Source organism: Herpailurus yagouaroundi, unplaced genomic scaffold (assembly GCF_014898765.1).
Source record: "Herpailurus yagouaroundi ecotype Mexico unplaced genomic scaffold, PumYag 166, whole genome shotgun sequence".
NCBI classification, from domain to species: Eukaryota; Metazoa; Chordata; class Mammalia; order Carnivora; family Felidae; genus Herpailurus; species Herpailurus yagouaroundi.
The window spans coordinates 10658819-10681508 of record NW_024412407.1 but is presented as its reverse complement, the minus strand read 5'-3'; the positions used below and the strand labels follow the sequence as shown (position 1 = coordinate 10681508).

Sequence of the window (22690 nt, the reverse complement as noted above, 5' to 3'; positions counted from 1 at the left end):
CAAAGAGGCCCCAACAAAATTAACCCAATGAGGTCTACACCAAGACACATAATAATTAAAATGCCAAAAAGTAGAGGTAGAGTTTTAAAAGCGGCAAGAGGAAAGAAAATCACTGCATATAAGGGAAACCCCATAAGGCTACCAGCTGATTTTTTCAGCAGAAACTGCAGGCCAGAAGGGAGGGGCATGATAGAGTCAAAGTACTGGAAGGAAAAAAAAACTTGCAACCAAGATTACTCTACTCAGCAACCCTGTCATTCAGAATGGACAGATAGAGTTTCCCAGACAAACAAGTTAAAGGAGTTCACCACCACTAAACCAGCCTTACAAGAAACATTGAAGGGAGTGGGAAGAAAAGGCCATATCAGGAACAAGAAAATTATGAAAGGAAAACATTTCACAGGTAAATATAAGCAGAATATAAGCAGAATATCTACTCTATTAGAGTGGATAAACTTTGGATAAGTAAATATAAATATGATTCATGTTTACAAGAGGGAGGTACAGGGTATTTTGGTTACCTGGAAGAGGGCATTCTAACTTAGTCCTGGGTTTCAGGGAAGGCCTTACTGTGAGGTATGTTTAAACTGAGATCATGAAGAGCAGGGATTATGCAGGGAAAGTACGTTTCAGGAAAGGTGAAAACAGTATAATTAGTAATATAGAGGCAAAGTATGGTTTGTCATTTTTGAATTTGAGTGTGGCTGCAACCATATATATGATAAAGAGTAATATCCTTAGTATGTGAAGAATTCTTATAAATCAAAAAGTAAAAGTTGAACATAACAGTGGGAGTAGTTTACCAAAAAAAAAAAAAAAAAAGACATCTATATATGCAATATTTTACAAGTTCATTCTCCTTGGTAATTAAAGAATGCAATTTAGAAAGTGAAAAAATACTTAAAAACTGTTTTGCCTGTTATACTGACAATGCTCTAAAATAACTAGCATGTATCATTGGCAAGGGGCACTGTGGGCAGTAACGCATACTGGTTAAGAGATTGGGCTGGAAGCCAGATTGCCTAGATCTAAAACCCACCTCTCACTTACCACCTGTATGATCATTGGCAAATTATTTAATTTCTCTAAGTCTTAGATCCTACATCTATAAATCAGGACTAATACAAACTCATAAGGTTATTGTGAGGTTAGGATTAAATGACAGATGTCAAGTGATTGGAGCAGCACCGGGTACATAGTGAGTGCCCAATAAATGCTACTTTTATTTCCTAACACCGCCCGGTGATTTTATATGCCACTGTGCTGATATACTAAATCATAATAAATACTTGGGCTTATTTCCTATTGACTTGTGTACATCAGTACACTACATACCTAATTACATAATACACATTAATTGCTGAAGTTAGTTAGTTGTTGAAGTCTGATATTAACTTAAAAAAAATAAGATAAAGTCTCTGGTCCTTGTTCTTCTTTTGAAAAATTTCCTGGCTATTTTTGCATGATTTTTTCATAAATGTACTTTAAAATCCCTTTTTAATCTTCAAGTTCCTAAGCACAACACTTCAAAAGCAATTGAATTGTACTTAGCTACAGATGAGTGTGCACATAAATGACATCCTGATAATACCGAGTCTTCCTATCCATGCATAGGCTATTTCCTTTCATTTCTTTTATTCTTTTATCCTCCCACATAAATAAATATAACCATAGTAGAATTTTGTAATTTTATTCACATAGGCCATGCAAGAGACAAAATGTATGTGTATGTATGCACATGTATGTTTGTGTCTGTATGTATATGTATGTATTCACATGTATGTATTCACATGTATTCACACACACACAATGAATTTATAAAACAAATTCCATATGAAATTCTGAAAGTATATATTTCAATAATGTAGGAATAAACATATCACTTCCAAAAATGTCTCCATTAAAGAGGGAAACGATTTATTTTATTTTTTTTTTTTCAACGTTTATTTATTTTGGGGACAGAGAGAGACAGAGCTCGAACGGGGGAGGGGCAGAGAGAGAGGGAGACACAGAATCGGAAACAGGCTCCAGGCTCCGAGCCATCAGCCCAGAGCCTGACGCGGGCCTCGAACTCACAGACCGCGAGATCGTGACCTGGCTGAAGTCGGATGCTTAACCGACTGCGCCACCCAGGCGCCCCAGAAACGATTTATTTTAAATAGAATTATGAGTGTGTTAGCTAAAAACTAATCTTAACACTTTATAAACTATGTATATTAATAACCTGTAAGTATAAAATGCCAAGAAATTACTTGTTCTTTAAGTAAAAATAATTGCCCGCCAAACTGACAAAATTATCATATATATTCACAGACACAAACACACCCAACTTTGTATTTCCTAACTGAGCTTATGAGGAGTTCACAGATGCTGTGCGCAGCTTATAGTCACGGCATTTGGATTTCTCCTTGAAAGAATAATCAATATGTATAGGGTGAACGGACACTGTTTAAGATGTTTCTTTACAAGATGAATGTTCTTCATTAATCACTTCCTTCTCCAGAAAGAGACCTTCTGATCTCTTGTTAGAGAGAAAACAAAAAGGCAGCTTCGTGGTTCTGGCACATGGACTGACACAGGCTCCACAGAAATAGTCTGAGTCCAGGGCCATACTGCCCAACTTCTGTTCTATGATATAACAAATCCAACGCTTGGCTCTAGAAAGTCCATTTAGTAAAAATGGGGGAATCCAGTGAAGTGTAACACAAATCAATAGCAAAAACCCCAAAAAGTACATCTGAAACCATACTGTAGATGAACCAGAGACACACTTACCATGAAGCTATAGAAGCTGTGGGTCCTCTCACGTGCACAGGCCACCTCCAAAACCCCAGGACGGACCCTATCAACGTGATCACATGGTCACTTGTTTTAGGGTTGTAAAGATAGTTTGCACTCTGATTCTTAAAGAAGTGTGCCTCCCATATTAAATAACCCTCAGGCCCCACACAACCTCAGGCCACTCCTGCTCTTCACTTTTCTAAATCTCTCTTTTTTTTTTTTTAAGTTTATTTATGTAAGTAATCTCTATACCCAATGCGGGGCTCAAACTCACAACCCTGAGATCAAGAGTTGCATGCTCTTCTGACTGAGCCAGACAGGTGGCCCCTAAATTTATCCTTTTTATATTTGTCTGTTTTGGAGATTTTTTTCCCGCTAAGTGTAAAGGAAATGCATTCTCTTGGCTTTGTCAGCACATTGCTCTTAAATGTCTACATCCTGTTACCCTAGTAAGCCAAAGGAAGATGAAGAGAAGGACGAATAAATTCCAACTTATTTAAACTTCTAATTTAAAAGAGAAAAGAAGGCTAATTTTAATGCACAGAATGTTAATAGCCAAGAGATAATACTTGTGTACTACAAAACACATATAGATACTATAAACTCTATGGAAGAAGAGACCAAGAAAGTCCTCTTTGTATCATCATTCCCCCCCCACCCACCCACTGCCCCCCTGTATTAAAACACATCTGCTTCCAGAAGCAAAGAAAGGAAAGGAGTGGGCAGTACATGCCTCAGACTGTCCCCAAAGTTTTGTTTTGGCTACATTTTCATAGCAGAACTGATGAGAAAAAGGCTAAGATTAATGAGGAAACATAACTAGTTAATAAATGACATCTGCTTGAAAGTCACCTTAGAGAATTCAATCTTTTCAAGTAGAGGGCACTAAAAAAACTCTAAGCTTCCTTCACAAAGTAAAGTATATATTGAGCAGAGTGTTTCCAGGGTTGGGGGAAGGCAGAGAGCATAGCATATTTCTCATATCTTGCAAATGCAGGTGCAAAAAGGGAGAAAATTGTGGAAACAAGTGATATAATTAATGAAGCAAAAGATCACCAAACGAAATATTCTTTTTTTTTTTAAGTTACATCCAAATTAGTTAGCATATAGTGCAACAATGATTTCAGGAGTAGATTCCTTAGTGCCCCTTACCCATTTAGCCCATCCCTCCTCCCACAATCCCCCCAGTAACCCTCAGTTTGTTCTCCATATTTATGAGTCTCTTCTGTTTTGTCCCCTTCCCTGGTTTTATATTATTTTTGTTTCCCTTCCCTTCTGTTCATCTGTTTTGTCTCTTAAAGTCCTCATATGAGTGAAGTCATAGGATTTTTGTCTTTCTCTGACTAATTTCACTTAGCAATAATACCCTCCAGTTCCATCCACGTAGTTGCAAATGGCAAGATTTCATTCTTTTTGATTGCTGAGTAATACTCCATTGTATATACCTACCACACCTTCTTTATCCATTCATCCATCGATGGACATTTAGGCTCTTTCCATACTTTGGCTATTGTTGATAGTGCTGCTATAAACATGGGGGTGCATGTGTCCCTTTGAAACAGCACACCTGTATCCCATGAATAAATGCCTAGTAGTGCAAATGCTGGGTCATAGGGTAGTTCTATTTTTAGTTTTTTGAGGAACCTCCATATTGTTTTCCAGAATGGCTGCACCAGCTTGCATTGCCACCAACAACGCAAAAAAGATCCTCTTTCTCTGCATCCTCACCAACATCTGTTGTTGCCTGAGTTGTTCATGTTAGCCATTCTGACAGATGTAATGTGGTATCTCATTGTGGTTTTGATTTGTATTTCCCTGATGATGAGTGATGTGGAGCATTTTTTCATGTGTCGGTTGGCCACCTGGGTGTCTTCTTTGGAGAAGTGTCTATTCATGTCTTTTGCCCATTTCTTCACTGGATTATTTGTTTTTTGGATGTTGAGTTTGATTAGTTCTCTATAGACTTTGAATACTAACCCTTTATCTGATATGTCATTTGCAAATATCTTCTCCCATTCCGTCGGCTGTCTTTTAGTTTTGCTGATTCTTTCCTTCGTTGTGCAGAAACTTTTTATTTTGATGAGGTCCCAGTAGTTCATTTTTGCTTTTGTTTCCCTTGCCTCCAGAGTCGTGCTGAGTAAGAAGTTGCTGCGGCCAAGGTCAAAGAGGTTTTTGCCTACTTTTTCCTCGATGATTTTGATGGCTTCCTGTCTTACATTTAGGTCTTTCACCCATTTTGAGTTTATTTTTGTGTATGGTGTAAAAAAGTGGTCCAGGTTCATTCGTCTGCATGTCTCTGTCCAGTTTTCCCAACACCACTTGCTGAAGAGACTATCTTTATTCCCTTGGAAATTCTTTCCTGCTTTGTCAAAGATTAGCTGGCCATACATTTGTGGGTCCATTTCTGGGTTCTCTATTCTGTTCCATTGATCTGAGTATCTGTTCTTGTGCCAGTACCATACTGTCTTGATGATTACAGCTTTGTAGTATAGCTTGAAGTCTGGGATTGTGATGCCTCCTGCTTTGGCTTTCTTTTTCAAGATTGCTTTGGCTATTCGGGGTCTTTTCTGGCTCCATACAAATTTTAGGATTATTTGTTGTAACTCTGTGAAGAAGTTATTTTGTTAGGGATTGCACTGAATATGTAGGTTGCTTTGGGTAGTATTGACATTTTAACAACATTTGTTGTTCAAATGGAATATTCTTGAATTGATATTCTCTTTAAAATTACATAGAACATAAATTTCTAAACATTTTTTCTTCAATTTAAATTTATTCATGTGCAACATGCAAATATCAAAGAAATGCAGTATCTAACCTTGTTACATTCAGTATTTATTGAAAAGATTTATTCTGCCACGTGTTTATGCATTCCCATTCTCTTTGAGCTAGCACAACTAGCCCCAACTTTTTGTTATATGATGTTCATCAGGATTTCTAGTTCATCCAATTTGTTTCAGTCAAGTTCCCTCGTCTCTTTATTTCAGCCACACTCAAAGCAATAATGTAGGAGTAGAGAAATACCATTTTACTAAGGAGATTTATTTTAATCTCTGATAATTTTGAGCAATTCATGTTCTTTACACTTGACCCAGTTTGGTTAATAGACAATTAGAAGTTATGACTAATGTTACATACTCTTATGACTTACTTATTTTTTCTATGCCTTATTCCAATGTATTTCAATTGTAAAACTGACCAAATGCATATTAGGTTGTAATATATAACACGTTGTGATTTATATATTAAAAATTTCAATGGCTGGTATTATCCAGTGACTAATCAAAGTAATTAAATATTTCAATCTTTTTTTTTAGAGCTTCCTTAACCTGAAATAACTCACATATGGTGGTAGAGAATCCTTAATGCCCTTCAAAAGTCCTCCTCTTCTTCCATAATTAAAGAACTTCTGACATTTTAGTCAGATTCATGGATGCCTCATCTCCCTTGTAGCTTAAGTGGCATATGACTGAATTCTAGTTAATAACATGTAAGCAAAACTTTTCTTTAAAATTGCTGCCCTCCATGGGGTGCCTGGGTGACACAGTCGATTAAGCATCCGACTTCAGCTGAGGTCATGGATCTCACAGTTCATGGGTTCGAGCCCCACATCGGGCTCCAAGCTGACAGCTGGGAGCCTGGAACCTGCTTTGGATTCTGTGACTCCCTCTCTCTGTGCCCCTCCCCTGCTCGTGCTCCATCTCTCTCTCCCAAAAAATAAATAAAAACGTTTTTTTAAAAAAGCATTTAAAAAAGTTGGCCCCCACAAAATAGCTGGCCTACACCATTTGCTTCTTTCTAGTTTCATTTTTCCCTTCCTCTCTTTTTTTTTTTAAACATTTTTTTTTTCAACGTTTATTTATTTTTGGGACAGAGAGAGGCAGAGCATGAACGGGGGAGGGACAGAGAGAGAGGGAGACACAGAATCGGAAACAGGCTCCAGGCTCCGAGCCATCAGCCCAGAGCCCGACGCGGGGCTCGAACTCACGGACCGCGAGATCGTGACCTGGCTGAAGTCGGACGCTTAACCGACTGCGCCACCCAGGCGCCCCTCCCTTCCTCTCTTTTAAAATGTGGATGGAGCAACCAATTTGGACCATGAGTAGACCTTGTGAATAGAAATCTATGTATTACAGGGGCGCCTGGGTGGCTCAGTTGGTTGAGTGTCCAACTTCGGCTCAGGTCATGATCTCGGTTGGTGAGTTTGAGCCCCTTGTCGGGCTCTGTGCTGACAGCTCAGAGCCTGGAGCCTGCTTCAGATTCTGTGTCTATCTCTCTCTCTCTCTGCCCCTCCTCTGCTCATGCTCTGTCTCTCCCTCTCAAAAATGAATAAACTTTAAAAAAATTTAAAGAAATCTATGTATTATAGAACAAGATAGAAGGAATCCAGTTCTTGAGAGTTTGTGGAACAGATCTCCCCTGCGGCATTGCACTGTCCATTTTGGAATTTTACCTGAGATGTAAATAAATTGTTCTTTTTTTGGAACAATTGTTATTTTGGGTTTCTGTTACCGGCAACTGAGCATTATTGTGTCTAATACATGATATGGCACCAGCTAATTTCCTTGGACTTCAGTGCTAAATACTACAATGCCTCTCTAGCATGAACATCCTATTAAAAAAGTCTCAGTATAGAAAAACATTTTTATATACCATTTACAAGCTTTATAATGGCAATGCATCGCTATTTATGTCTGATACCAAATAATGCATATCTGAATTTACTAGCGCTACCAACAGAAAAAGCAGAAAACATACTCAATGGGAAAAATACCTTGGAACTCTTCTAGGAAGTCAAACACTGAACATGACATTCCAATCAGGTGTAAGTTTTGTTTTTTTGTTTTTTTTTAATTTTTTTTTTCAACGTTTATTTATTTTTGGGACAGAGAGAGACAGAGCATGAACGGGGGAGGGGCAGAGAGAGAGGGAGACACAGCATCGGAAACAGGCTCCAGGCTCCGAGCCATCAGCCCAGAGCCCGACGCGGGGCTTGAACTCACGGACCGCGAGATCGTGACCTGGCTGAAGTCGGACGCTTAACCGACTGCGCCACCCAGGCGCCCCTCAGGTATAAGTTTTTATAACCTGTTTGTTATCAATTGGCCAATAATTCATCTCCAGCATAACTTTTGTGGAAAGAAACCAGTTAAGAGCCTGGTGGGAAACTTCAGATACCCTTGACTGAATGATACTTTGAGAAAATAAAGAATACTAAGGGAATTTTTCATATAAGAATCCAAACTCCAGATATGTTAGACTTCCTAACATGATAAGAATGCTACCAGGGGCGCCTGGGTGGCGCAGTCGGTTAAGCGTCCGACTTCAGCCAGGTCACGATCTTGCGGTCCGTGAGTTCGAGCCCCGCGTCGGGCTCTGGGCTGATGGCTCGGAGCCTGGAGCCTGTTTCCGATTCTGTGTCTCCCTCTCTCTCTGCCCCTCCCCCGTTCATGCTCTGTCTCTCTCTGTTCCAAAAATAAATAAACGTTGAAAAAATAATTAAAAAAAAAAAAAAAAAAGAATGCTACCAATATGAGTAAATGAAACAATCATGTCCAAAAGATGTCACAAAAAATAAGCAGTATGGTTAGTTCAACCATTCATTTATCCAACGAACATTTCTTAAACCATCTTCTTTGTATTATTTTCCATGTTGATTTCTTCATACCCATAAATAAGCTAACTCTCTGCCAGAGATTTTCTTCTTGTAAAGAGAAGCAATTGCTTCATCATTGTACTGGAAATTATTATAGCTTGCACTCTTAAATTTATAACTAAAAATAAATCAGCTTTTAGCAAGAGCTGCTGAAGACCTTGAGCCTAAGGTAATAATGTAGTGAGACTAATTAAACCATTCTGATTCGTTTATTGAATGAAAAGTTTAATAATTAGACTATCATTTAATAATTGTGGATAACTTAATGTGTTAATTCACTTAACAAGTATGTTGATATGTGGGCACATTCTTCTGATTTACTACTCAATGTTATATTTTATTTAATTACAAAGGCTGTGCATTGAGGGGAAAAAAGTATTACTTCCCTCACACATAATGTGCAAGTTATAGAATGACTGACCAGGGTATGTCACCAGAACTTAGACTGAAACAAAAAAGGATGGAGGCCACAGGGCAGAATGAGGAATTCAACTATAAGAGAGTAAATTTGAAGGCTGTGACTAAAGAAGATCTAAGTAGGTAAAGATTCAAGTTAAGAAAATTAACAAAGGCAGGCTTCAGTTGGCAAGTACCTCGAACCCCGATTAGAAATCAGGTAGGTCAGGCATCTGGGAAGATTTGAAAGACTGAAACCAAAGATTAAAGATTCTGGGCAACACAACAGCAGAAACGCCAGCCAACTGTGCTTAGCAGCAAGATCTCAGATCCCCACTAGACTGCTTGGAGCAATGGGCATAAGTAATCAACAGTATAAATGGCGTGTATTATTGAGTTGAGGAGTCTGTGAGCTAGAGCCCCCTATATGTTCAGCCCAGGGGTAGAATTTGTCTCATAGCAAGAGTATGGTATGAAACTTCAGAAACCCTTGACTGAATGATACCTTCAGAGAATAAAGAATAATAAGGCAATTTTTGATACAGGCATTCAAACTCCAGATATGTTAGACTCCCTTGAGCTGATTTATCAGCACGGTAGAGTTTCATCCACACAAGACCATAAGAGTTGCCAAATTGGGATCCCTTAAAATCAAGAAGCGGGACAAGCTAGTGCAGACCCTGATACAACTTCGGTAGAATTAAGTAATACTGATAGTCTTGCATCTTCCCAGGGGTAATGTATAATTTATATTGTTATTGGGAACCTGAAATTAGACATTTGATTTCAAATGTGAGAATGTGGAGGTTTGCCCTTTAGCCCCCAGGTCTGATAACCAAACCCTGAGAGGGAAAACTCAAGCAAGAAGTTTAATCCTTTTGAATCAAAACAGCCACTGTGAATGCTGCTATGAGAAAAAAGTAATTGGGATACAGAAATAGGCAGTGTCTTGAGCTCCCTACACAAACACAGAGAGAGAGGGGGGGGGGGGGGGGCTCAGGTCTTTTATGGACACCAAGCCACACGTTTATACCAAAATCTGTATGTTTATCTTGTTATAGGAATGTTGTCTACCTTAGTTGTCACAGAAATTTCTATCTTACCCAAAGTTTTCCTTCTCCTGAAATTTCATCATCTTTAAGACAAAATAGAATCCTAGTTTTTTATTTAGATTGATAAAGAGGCAGAGGTTGGGTTGTTTTTCAATCCACATATAGTTAAATAAGTGAACTTTAATTAGTGATGTATGTGTGATTATCAGCAGATAAATTTCAACTCGTTCTGCTATAGTCAGCATGGGAAAATAGTAAAGTTTGAATGAACAGTAGATAAAGAGATAATACTATGTGAAAATCAAAGAACAAGATTTCTAAAAGAAAAAAAGAAAGAGAAGAAGAAATCTAAAGTAAAGGGGTAAAATTACAAATGGGCTTTTGGACAAGCTGTAAGTACTCCAGGCAATGAAGGATGATTGAAGACTTGAATTAAAAACAGATTCAACCAACAAGAAACATATTTTGTAAGGAAGGACAGATGTAATGGCTTGAGGGGAAGAAAGGAAGTAAGCAGTGGAGCAGGGAACATGAAAGAGTGACTCAGCTGTGCAGTCACAGAAAGGTGATCAAGAGAATATGAAGTTTTAAAGTATAAAACGAATAGAGACTGACTTTACAAGTCAAGCAGGAAATTTCGAATTAATTTCAGGGTTCAATTTGACATAGTCGAATGGTAGCTGATACATAATTAACCCTCTCCTATTCTTAAAATTCTTGAGGTGGGAAGAGGGAAAGTTTCCAGGAAATGAACAGGGAGAAACTCAAAGAAATTAACAGCTGTCTACACAGAAAGCCCCAGTAGGAAAAGATTTCAAGCATGAGACAACTCATCAATCACCAAATTTAGTACCATCAGTATGCAAAGTACTGTGCTATATATAGATAAATAGCCTTGGTTCTACCTCTTACAATATCATCTCATGCAAGTTCTTGACTTCTTTGAACAAAAGGGTCTTCATCTATAAAGTGAGGATAACAACACATATTTGACATAATATTATCAGGACTAAATTCAATAAATTGTGGTAAATTGCTATGTAAATGATACTTATTATTGAAAAAATAATATCTTAGAGTGTTTTAGAAGAGGAAATTACTTACAGCAGTTGTCTTATGCCCCAAGGGAAATAGTGAGACTGCAGGGAGTCACCCAAGGCAATCCAGCTAGAGAATCCATGATTCTGATACACTTGGCTATACTGCCTTAGTCCCTGATTTCAGGGAATTTGCCATCTCATTTAGGGGAAAACATGTGGAATGTTGAATAAGCAACAAAAAGACATTATCATAAAGGAACCCATGATCCCATATTAGATGAGTTTTACAGATAGGGAGGTTTTGCTGGAATGTTCCTAGAACACCTCCTAGAAGAGAAAAAGACTTGAGTCATGCTGATGAGGATGACTGGAATTGGATCATCAGAATAAGGAATAAGAATAGAAGAAAACAGCAAAATAATGAGGCTAAAAATATAAAGCACAGATATTCAGAGTACTGAGTCATTTATGTTAGAGAAAGATCTAAAAAATGTCATAGAAATTTTAAACCCTCCTTACATTTCATTGAAGGAGAAGAAAATGGCTGCAAATGATGATGCCATTCCAACTTAGAGAATATAACTCTCAAAACAACTTATTGTTTACTATTTGAGGAACGGTTAAAAGAAATGACTACGTGATATACTCACCAGAGACAAAAAAACCAATAAAAGAAAATATAAGCCAAAATTAACACAACAGTAATTTTTTAAAGAAAGTATTTTATATTTAGACAATATGATTAGGAAATAACCTAGTTTAAAAATACTACTCCCTGATTTTTATGCTTATTGAAATAAGGTTTAATAAAATAAGATTTAAGGTTTAATAAAATTATACTCAGTTTCAAAAATGCCTATTTTCATTGTCTTTGAAAGAAGTTAGGAAAGGAAAATTTTAATCTTAAGAATTTTTAGTGGTATTTGAAAAACTGTTAGACCTTATCACAACCTCGTCTTCCTAAGTGTAAAGAACTGCATTGAATCATTTCTACTTATTTTGTGGGAACTTTGAAAATACTAAATTGAAATTTAAAATGGAAACACAAATGTAAATATGTAAGAATCAAATATGTATATATGTTATGTATGTATATATGTATATAAATATGTAAGATCAAATATGTGAGGATCAAATAAGAAAAGAGCTTATGAGAGCCCTCTGTACAGCACTACTATAAATGTATAATTATAGCTGTACATAAAATATTAGAAATAGAGAATTGATAAGTCTTTAATCAGTTACCTACCAGATTATGAGCTCCTCCAGGGCAGGAACTATATCTATTCTTCTTATCACCATGTATTCCATGCTTAGAATAGTGTTGTCTGCCATGTAAGTAAATTGCTGATTGAATGGATGCAGCAATAAATGAGCACGGCAACTTTCTGCCTCCAGGAAGACTTCCATCTAGAAGGAATAAATTTAGCTATAGTCCTTAATAGAGAATTACATCAATATTATTGTGTTCCATTCTTCATTTATTGATTCATAAGAATTATTGAGTGCCCACTATGTGCCAGACATTGTGTCAGATGCTGAGGATACAATGATAAAAACCAACCAACCAACCAACCAATAATATCCCTGCCCTTCTGGATCTCAAAGTATGACAGGAAAGATATTAGTCTAATAATCGGAGAAATAAATTTATATAGCTACAATTGAGATAAATGCAAAGGAATGCATTTGATATACTTACAAAATTATTATGCATAACTGTTTAAGCCAGATGTTATAAAGTTTCTCAGACAGAACATATATTTTGGTTATTAAAGAAAATAACTTTTTGAAGAGACAGCTGAGTCCAGAAATATATTACATAAATTTATATTGTTGGCTTATCCACACAAGTTTATTAAATTAAATTAACTACACAGGAATGCAAGCTGGTGCAGCCATTCTGGAAAACAGTATAGAGGTTCCTCAAAAAACTAAAAATAGAACTACCCTATGACCCAGCATTTGCACTACTAGGCATTTATCCATGGGATACAGGTGTGCTGTTTCGAAGGGACACCCCAATGTTTACAGCAGCACTATCAACAATAGCCAAAGTATGGAAAGAGCCCAAATGTCCATCGATGGATGAATGGATAAAGAAGGTGTGGTATATATATATATATATATATATACAATGGAGTATTACTCAGCAATCAAAAAGAATGAAATCTTGCCATTTGCAACTACATGGATGGAACTGGAGGGTATTATGCTAAGTAAAATTAGTCAGTCAGAGAAAGACAAAAATCCTATGACTTCACTCATATGAGGACTTTAAGAGACAAAACAGATGAACAGAAGGGAAGGGAAACAAAAATAATATAAAACCAGAGAAAGGGACAAAACAGAAGAGACTCATAAATATGGAGAACAAACTGAGGGTTACTGGAGGGGTTGTGGGAGGAGGGATGGGCTAAATGGGTAAGGGGCACTAAGGAATCTACTCCTGAAATCATTGTTGCACTATATGCTAACTATTTTGGATGCAAATTTAAAAACATAAAAAATAAAACAAGTTAATAAGAAAAATTAACTACAGAATGATTCACATGTACAATTATTTGTTTTCAGGGGAAATTTCCTTTCTCTTCATCCTTCAGTTTGTTGGTTGCCTTTAAAGTCACCAATATTTGAAATGTCTCTTCATGCTATCAAAATGAATATTTCCTTTTTTAAAAATTTATTTTTAATTTACTTTTAATTTTTCTGTGTCTGACATGTCCTTGCAGATGAATTTGTCTATTTCCTTTCACAGTGAAACAGCATTTTGTGAAATTTAATTCCTGATTTACTTTGAAAAGCCTCCTTCCTGCAGTCATAGATTAAATATACAATATTCCATCCTTGGGTTGTTTTTGTATACCCTCAATACTGTCAAATATCAATTTACTTAACTAGCTTCTCTAACCAAGGCAAGGAAGGGAATGGGAAATTATCATCTGAGCCATCGGTATATGAAATCAAAGCCTCCTCAATGGGCAACATGAGTCTTGTTGTAGCCTCACTTCAGGAAATAATTAAAATCTGCAGTTCCCTAAAATTAATTCATTAATTAATTTAAAAAAATCCTCAGTTCCCTCTAACATTGCTTCACTTCTTTTTAATTTTTACATTTTAACCCCTTCCCCCATTTCTCACTATCTTGCCACCCTTTGCCTCTGGCAACCACCAGTTTTCTGTATCTATGAGCTTGATTTTTTTTTTCTTTTTGATTCCACATATAAAAGAGATCATATAGTTTTTGTCTTTCTAACTTACTTCAGTTAGCATAATGCCCTCGAGGCCCATCAATGTTGTTGCAAATGGCAAGATTTCATTATTTTTTTATGACTAATATTTCATTTTATGTATATACCACAAAGTCTTTATCTACCCATCTATTGGTGGACACAGGCTGTTTCCATTTCTTGGTTATTGTAAATAATGCTGCAGTAAACATAAGGGTGCATATATCTTTTCAAATTAGTGTTTTCGTTTTCTTCAGATAAATACCCAAAAATCAGATTGCTGAAGCATGTGGTAGTTCTATTTTTAATTTTTTTGGGAAACTCAACATTCTCATAAAGAGTGCACAAGGGTTCCCTTTTCTCCACATCCTAGCCAACGCTTGTTGTTTCCTGTCTTTTTCATGATAGTCTTTCTAACATATGTAAAGTAATATTCATTGTAGTTTTGATTTGCATTTCCCTGAATGATGTTGAGCATCTTTTCATGTACCTCTTGGCAATCTGTATGTCTTTTTTGGTAAAAAGAGGTCTATTCACATCTTCATTTTTAAAATCGCATTTTTTTGCTATTGAGCTTATGAGCTCTTTATGTATTTTAGATATTAGCCTGTTATCAGATACATTAGCCTGTTATCAGATACATTATTTGCAAATATTTTCTCCTATTTAGTCGGTTGCCTTTTCATTTTGTTGATGGTTTCCATTGCTGTGCAGAAGCTTTGAGTATGATGTACTTCCACTGATTTATTTTTGCTTTTGTTGCTTTTGCTTTTGGGGTCAGATTCAAAATATCAGTAAGACTGTCAAGGAGCTTACCACCTATGTTTTCTTTTAGTTTTATGGTTTCAGGTCTTTAATCCACTTTCAGTTAACTTTAGGATATATTGTAAGGTAGGGTTGAGTTTCATTCTTTTGCATGTGGGAGTCAAGCTTTCCCAGCATCATGTATGGAAGAGATTTTCTTTTCCCCATTTTTGTCATAAATTAATTGACCATATATGCATGGGTTTATTTCTGGGCTCTCTATTCTGTTCCATCAATCTGTATGTCTGTTTTTATGACAATACCTTATTGTCTTTATTACTGTAGCTTTGTAATATAGTTTGAAATCAGGGAGTATGATGCTTTCAGCTTTGTTCTTTCTCAAGATCACTTTAGCTATTCAGTTTTTTGTGGTTCCATATAGATTTTAGGATTATTTATTCTGTTTCTTTGAAAAATAACAGACATTAGAATTTTTATATTGATTGCATTGAATCTGTAGATTGCTTTGGGTAGTATGGACATAATGCTGATTCTTCTAATCCATGAGCATAATACATCTTTCCACTTATCTGAGTCTTCTTCCATTTATTTCATTAATATTTTGTAGTTCTCAATATATGGGTCCTTCCTGTCCTTGGTGAAATTTATTCCTAGGTATTTTATTCTTTTTAATGTAGTTGCAAAGGGGATTATTTCTCTTTGTGATAAGTTATTATTAGTAGATAGAAACATAACAGGTTTTTTGCATATTTTGTATCCTGCAATTTTACTATTTTATCAGTTGTAACAGTTTTTTGATGGAGGCTTTAGGGTTTTCTATGTATAATATCATGTCATCTGTAAATAGTGCAAGTTTTACTTCTTCCTCACCAATTTAAATAGCTTTTATTTCTTTTGTTGTCTGTTGTGGCTAGGACTTCCAGTACTATTTTGAAAAAAAGTGATGAGAGTAAACATCCTTGTCTTGTTCCTTCTTAGAGAAGTTTTCAGCTTTTCACCATTGAACATAGTTAACTGCGGTTTTCTCATACATGGCCTTTATATTTTGAGGCACACTACCTCCATACCCACATTGTTGAGAGTTTTCATCATAAATATTGAATTTTGTCAAATGCTCTTTCAGCATCTTTTAAATGATAGGCTTTTTATCCCTCATTTGATTAATGGTGTACCACGTTAACTGATTTGTGAATATTGAACTATCCTTGCATCCCTAGAATGAACCCCACTTGATCATGGGGTATAATCCTTTTAATGTATTGTTGAATTTGTTTTGCTAATATTTTGTTGAGGATTTTTACATCTATGTTCATCAGGGATATTGGCCTATAATGTTCTTTTCTCGTGGCATCCTTGTCTGGTTTTGGTATTAAGAATACAAAATAGCCTTTCCTTAATGTGTTTTGGCTTAAATTCCTCCTAATCTGATCATAACTTCTGCTTTCTGTTTACAGAGAGCCTTTTGTTTACAGTTGTGCCTTTGTACACAACTCTATATCCAACCATTAAATACATGTTTTAGGTAAGCCTGTTGCATCCAGCATAAAGGCATAAATGCAATTTACTTTCTGGAAAAAAAACAACAAAAAAAAACTTTTCTGGAATTACACCCTATAAACGTATTGATATGACATATATTTAGTCTCCTATCTATCACAGACTTTTTTAATTGACAGTTTATAGCAAAAGCCAAGATGGAGTTAGACATGGAAGATTTACTAAGCCTAACGACTGCGAAAGAAAAAGGCAAGAGGAAGCAGAAGTAGGTCAGAAAAAACATTCAGACCATGCCACAAGTCTAAAATGTGAGAAAGAGAGGGGAAAGCAAGGACAGATGGATAGGAAGAGCCTCAGACTATAGTGCACCTCTGAAACATTGTGGCTAGTTCTAAGGGGACGCTCTAAACAAACTTCCCATTAAGAAAGTATCTCATTGAGCAGAAATGGCCAGCATCTAATACTCAGGCCATGCTAAGTCATTTGGCTGGAGGTGCAAAAGAGAACATGTCCTTAGCTCCAATGCTGCAGCACATCCTAAAGGTGTTAGAGCTTGCGGCTATAGGTTAACTGCATACCTGCTGCACTCTTGAATGAATATCTGAGTCAAAGAGCTCCATGACTGCCACACAGATTTTATAATTTTATTCAAGTATAATCTACATACAGTGAAATGTACCGATCTTAAGTGCACACAGTCTGACAAGTTTTAACAAATTTACAAATCCATTTACCCCATTCCAAACAAGATACAGAATATTTCCTTCACATGGAAAAGATCCTTCAAGCCCTTGGATCCAACCCCCTCTGATTCTGAACCCTGCTGCTCACTCCCCCTGCCAACATACTCAGGGGCAACCACTGTCCTGATGTTTATTACTATAGTTTATTTTGCCTGCTTTGAACTTCATATGAATGGAATCACAGCACATTCTCTTTTGTTTCTGGCTTCTCTCATGCAAAACAATGTTTTTGATATTTATAAATTTAGTGTATTTAAAAATTTTTATTCCGTTGTATGAATATACCATTTCTTTATCCACTTTTCTTTTATAGACATTTGGGTTGTTTCCAGTTATTATTATAAATAAAGTTACTGTGAACATTGTTGTATAACAGTTTGTAATTTTTTGTGGACATGTTTTCATCAATCTTTGATATATACTTAGGAGTGGGATTGGTGAGTCATACAATAGAGGATGTTTAAATTTATGAGAACTGTCAGTTTTCCAAAGCATTTGTATCATTTTTCACACAAACAGCTGGTTGTGTTTTGATTGGCAATTAATTTAATCTACATACCAATTTGGGGTGAGCTGACATCTTAACAATATTGAGATTTCCAGTCAATGAATATCATTCCTCTCTCCATCTTCTTAGGTTCTTTTTTTTAATCCCAAAAATGTTTCATTGTTAATGGCATAGAAGGTACGTAAGCTCTATTAAGTATATTTGTAAATATTTCATGTTTTTATAGTTGTAAACAGTATTGTTTAAAATTTTTCATTGTCCAATTATTCATTACTATTACACAGAAACAAATTTGACTTTTGTACATTGACCTTATAGTCTGTGAACTGGATAAAACTATTTATTAGTTGTAGCTGTTTGTATTGTTCTCTTGGTAGATAACTTGGTATTTTCTATGTACACTATTATATTGTCTTCCAAAAGAAATAATGCAAACTTAATGCATTCAATTTCTTTGCTTTGCTTTACTGCTGGACCTGGCTAGGACCTCTAGTATGTAACAAAATTGGTGAGTACAGATATCATTTCCTTTCTTCTGATCTTAGGAGAAACTGTTTAATATTTCACCAGTAAGTTTTCTCTTCAGTATGGATCACACATTCTTGCTTCATTGAAAGTCTTACTTTTAAAAACTCCATTCCCAACATTACGTATGAAGGACCAGTGTTGGTCTATTTCTCAAACAGTACAAGTTCTTTCTTCATTTGACTGTTGGAAAGAAAGGCTGTTTATTTGGATTCTTCCTAGGTTTTGAGTTGATATGAGGCTGGCCCACAGCTTCAGTTAGGTTGAGTTTATCCACAGTCAGATATGGAAACTCATGGTTTTCTGCTTAGCTAGGAAGAATTCATTCATCCTAGTACTCAGTCCATCAAGCCTTCCAGGAATCCAAGATTCTTTTTCAATTCCATAGAAAAGTATATTCTTAAATTCTGCCTTAGATGTTCTTGTGACCACAAATTTGAAGGTCTTTTGTTATCCTTTTACATCTTAACCATTGTGTTTTATGATTTTCCTTGCATGCAGGCATGTGTGCTTAAATTTTCAAATATTTGTAAGAGTTCAATTTTATTCTCCTTATATTTTCTGTCCCTTACTGTATTTTTCTCATCATCTACTTTTTTTGGTACTTGTTTCAATTTCACCTTCATTTCTTTGATGGTTTGTTTTTGGCTTCTGCATCTTTCTTGAAATCTGCTATCTCAGATTTCCTCTCCTCCTCCTTTTGTTTAGTATTTCCTATGTTTTTTTCTTTCTTCTTCCATTTCTTTTTTGGTAGCTTCCTTCGTAGAAACAATTGCTTTACCACAGAAAAGTGTGTGCCACAACTTTTATCCTCTTTATGGCCACCTTTGTGTGATCTGCTGATAAATTTTGCACCTCTCTTCCACATGTTTATCTTAGAGTACCTTTTGTTGAGGTTGTGCCCAGTGTCCTTCATTACTCATTATTGAATGAGTTGAATTTTCCTGGCCCAATTATTTGATAGAGATACTAGGTTAGAACACAGAAACCAAGTAATCTTTCATGATTTATAACTCAGATTCTCTCTTCTGCTTTTCACAAATGCAACACATCATTGTTTGCAATGCTTGGTTTAACCCCAAACCAAGTTCAGCAGGGTTTTTGTCACCAGCCTTGCTTACTCAATTTCTCATACCCTTCCTAACAAGAGATAGAACTTTTTGTCTTTAGGGCAGGCCCCTCATCTTCAGAAAAAAAATTTATTTTTTAAATGTGTGTGCTTTTGAGGTCTACTGTTATTTAACCCATCTGCCACTTTTTTTCACTTCTTACCATGCAACTTTTTTTCAGGTCTCAGGGGCCTTTGGTAGCTCTTACATGTACTTTAAGTTTGTTTATTATATTGTTTGTAAGCTTTAAAAATGTTGATTTCCCTATTGCTTTTATATGATCTTCAGGAGGAAAAGCTCACTTGTACAACCACATTCATATTATAAGTGACCAGAGACCTAAGTTTAACTCATATCTCATAAGACTTATTGTTTTGTCTACTCTCTTGGATGACATTAAACGCAATTGTAAAATCAATAACCAAGGACTTAAAATATTAAGTTCTCTAATTTGTCTTATTAAATACATGTAGAATATTTGTCAACAACTCCTACTAAGGGAGATTTTATTCAGCTGCAATTACTAGAGCAATTCACCTGATTATCAAAATACTTTATTTGATTTCTCACCTAGAAAGTGAATGCATGATAAAATAAGCATTCTAACACTTCAGAAATAGGCAGAGAAAAACGTAGGAGAGCCTCCGGCTTTTCTTAGAGCATTAAGACATGAAGAAGAATACCTAGTAGAGTTGGATGACCTGGGACAGGGTTAGAAGTACAAAGATATATTTCACTGTGAAATTAGAGTAGGCATTGAAGTTGAAGGCTGGCTCCTAGTGAGTTTCCTTCTGGGAACACTAAGCAACCATCAGTACAAAGGTCACAGAAGTATCTTATGAAACCAACGACTTATGACTTTTTGTGGCTATGGAACTGATCAAGTCAGTTGTCAAATGCAGAGTGAGAGCACAGGGGCATGATCCAAAAAGAGAAGGAAAAGGAAAAGGAGAAAAATAAGAGTATTTATAGACATAAATATTTTCTAATATTTTTTCTTTTTTTAAAATAGCCTTAAAATGCAGGATAATTAAAGATAATGAGGAATTTTCCCTTCTCCCTCTTCCCAAACTCCATCTGGCTCTACATACTGTAGTTTTCCCCAAACTTTTTCCCTCATATGTAGAAAATGACATCTGTACCATCTCCTCAGTAGACTGAGGAGAATTTAGGAGTAGGAATTAGTGAAAAACATGTTATTACCTTTTTTATATAAATATGATCAGAAAATGAAATAACTACAGCTACAGTAGAAGAAGATACTATAACTATACTAACTATAACTACAGTAGGAGAAGATACTAAATACTGAGTTAACATAAAGTTTCAAAACAAAGTATTTTCAAAACATTAATAAGAAATTTGAGTTGCTTCTTTGACCAGAGCTTTTCAGTAGTGGATTCTGTGTGTGAAATGGCTACACACACTTCAAAGTTTATGATTAAAAATTAATAAGTAAAGTGTTTGTGACAATGTCTAGAAAATAGTAAATTTTGAATCTCTTTTTTACAATCATACAAAGTTTACAGCACTTGAAATTATGTTTGAAGAAGCTAACAACTCTTCCTATTCTTTACAAAAATCAATGTTGAAAATTTTTCATGATAATGTAAATGATTCTTGTATTTTCATCAAATTTCTCTTATCAAGTATATCAAACTAACCACAAAGCTCTAATTTGTGGGGCACACACTAGAGCAATCATCTTGCTTACTTAGTTTGGATGTTACACTTGGTTTTATTATTTTAGTGATTATTATAGATATTATACCACACAATTCTAACTTACAGAAGACCAAAGTTAATCAATATATTTACCCTTTTTTACAGATAACACAACCTTAGATCATTAACTCCTTTAAGTTCCCTCCCAGGCTCTATGTTTTAATTTATCATTCTTTTGTAACCCAGCAGATATTACAGACATTATCATTTTACTAAGTCAATGTTTATAGATTTACATATAGATTTACATATATATTTACATATTTACCACTTTTCCTGTTCATCATTCATTTTCCCCACTTTAGGTTTTTTTATTTGGGATCATTTACCCTCTGCCTGAAGCATTTTTTTGTTATTGTTTCTTTGTGGGTTTCTTTGTTTTAGAATTTCCTTGAGTGAGTCAGTACTTACTTGCAAACTTTCTCAGTTATTTTAATATATTCCATCAATTCTCTGGAGACTTAGCTATCACTCCAGTCATTTCTTGAGAATAATATTTCCCTGGACGCTTGTAAGATTCTTCTTTTTATTATTGATGCTCTGCATATTCACTATGATGTATCTCAATGTGGGCTTCTTTTTACTTACACTGCTTGGGATTCACTGGACTTCTTAAATCCTTATTTTAGTGTCTTACTAGTTTCAGAAAATTCCCAGCTGTTATCTATTAAAATGTTGCCTCTACCTTATTCCTTCTCCTTTCCTTCAGATTCCAATGAAATGATCTGAAATCTCCTCTGTCCTCCATGTCTCACCTCTGTATTTTTTTAATCTCACATTTGCTCCATTCTGGATTTCTTCTGAACTATTTTTTAGTTTACTAGTTTGCTTTTCAATTTTGTGTGATGTTATTAAACTCATATAATGAGTTTTAAGTTTTGATTATTAAAGTTTTCACTTCTAGAAAGTCTATTGGTCCTTTTTCAAATATGCTTGTTTTGTTTTTATTTAAAGTATTTCTTTTTAATTAATTTCCACACCCAATGTGAGGCTCGAACTCACAACCCTGAGATCAAGAGCCACATGCTCTACAGACTGAAACAGTCAGGCGCCCCTATGCTAAATTGTTTTAGCTTCTTGTTTTCTGTACATTTTTAAGCTTGTCTCTTACTCTTTTAAAAAGAGTAAACATGACATCTGTATCTAGATTATGAAGTCTTGCAGGTCTATTTATATTCTCATTTGTTTCTGCAGACTCTCAATTATGATGCCTTGCTTTTTTCTGTGATGTTCATGTATTTGAACATTTACTCAAAACCTAGGATAAGGTGACTTCAAAAGAACACCTGTGTTGGCTTCTATGACCTGACTGGAGTCACTGTCATTTAATTTCAAACCAAGTTGATGGTTTAAGGGTCTCTGGATTCTATTAGAAAAAGGTTCCAGTTTTCAGCTCTGGCTCCATGTTTTATCTTTCTCAAGTTTCTTAATTGCACTCAATCTCCAAGTCCTCATCCACAAAACGAAGATAACAACAGTACTTATTCTACAGGTATGTTCTAGTAAATTGTAAAATGCTTAGCACATAGTGCTCAGTGATCAACAGATATTATCATTATGTCACTTGAAGTGAGTCTTCTCCCAATTTGCCTTAATATCATAAAGTTTTAGAAATATACAAGTCAATAAGAGATACGCACGAAATTAACTATCCACTAGTTAA

At 35.5% G+C, this 22690-nt stretch overlaps 1 long non-coding RNA gene across 1 annotated transcript in view; it reads left to right on the top strand.

The window, feature by feature from the left end:
• Positions 1 to 240: 240 nt before the first annotated feature.
• The window catches only part of LOC121038703 (uncharacterized), a 40430-nt gene continuing 17980 nt past the window's right edge, over positions 241 to 22690 (top strand). The window contains exon 1 of the long non-coding RNA XR_005794454.1: positions 241 to 403. This is a non-coding gene — a long non-coding RNA (uncharacterized LOC121038703). The remainder of the gene's footprint in view (positions 404 to 22690) is intronic.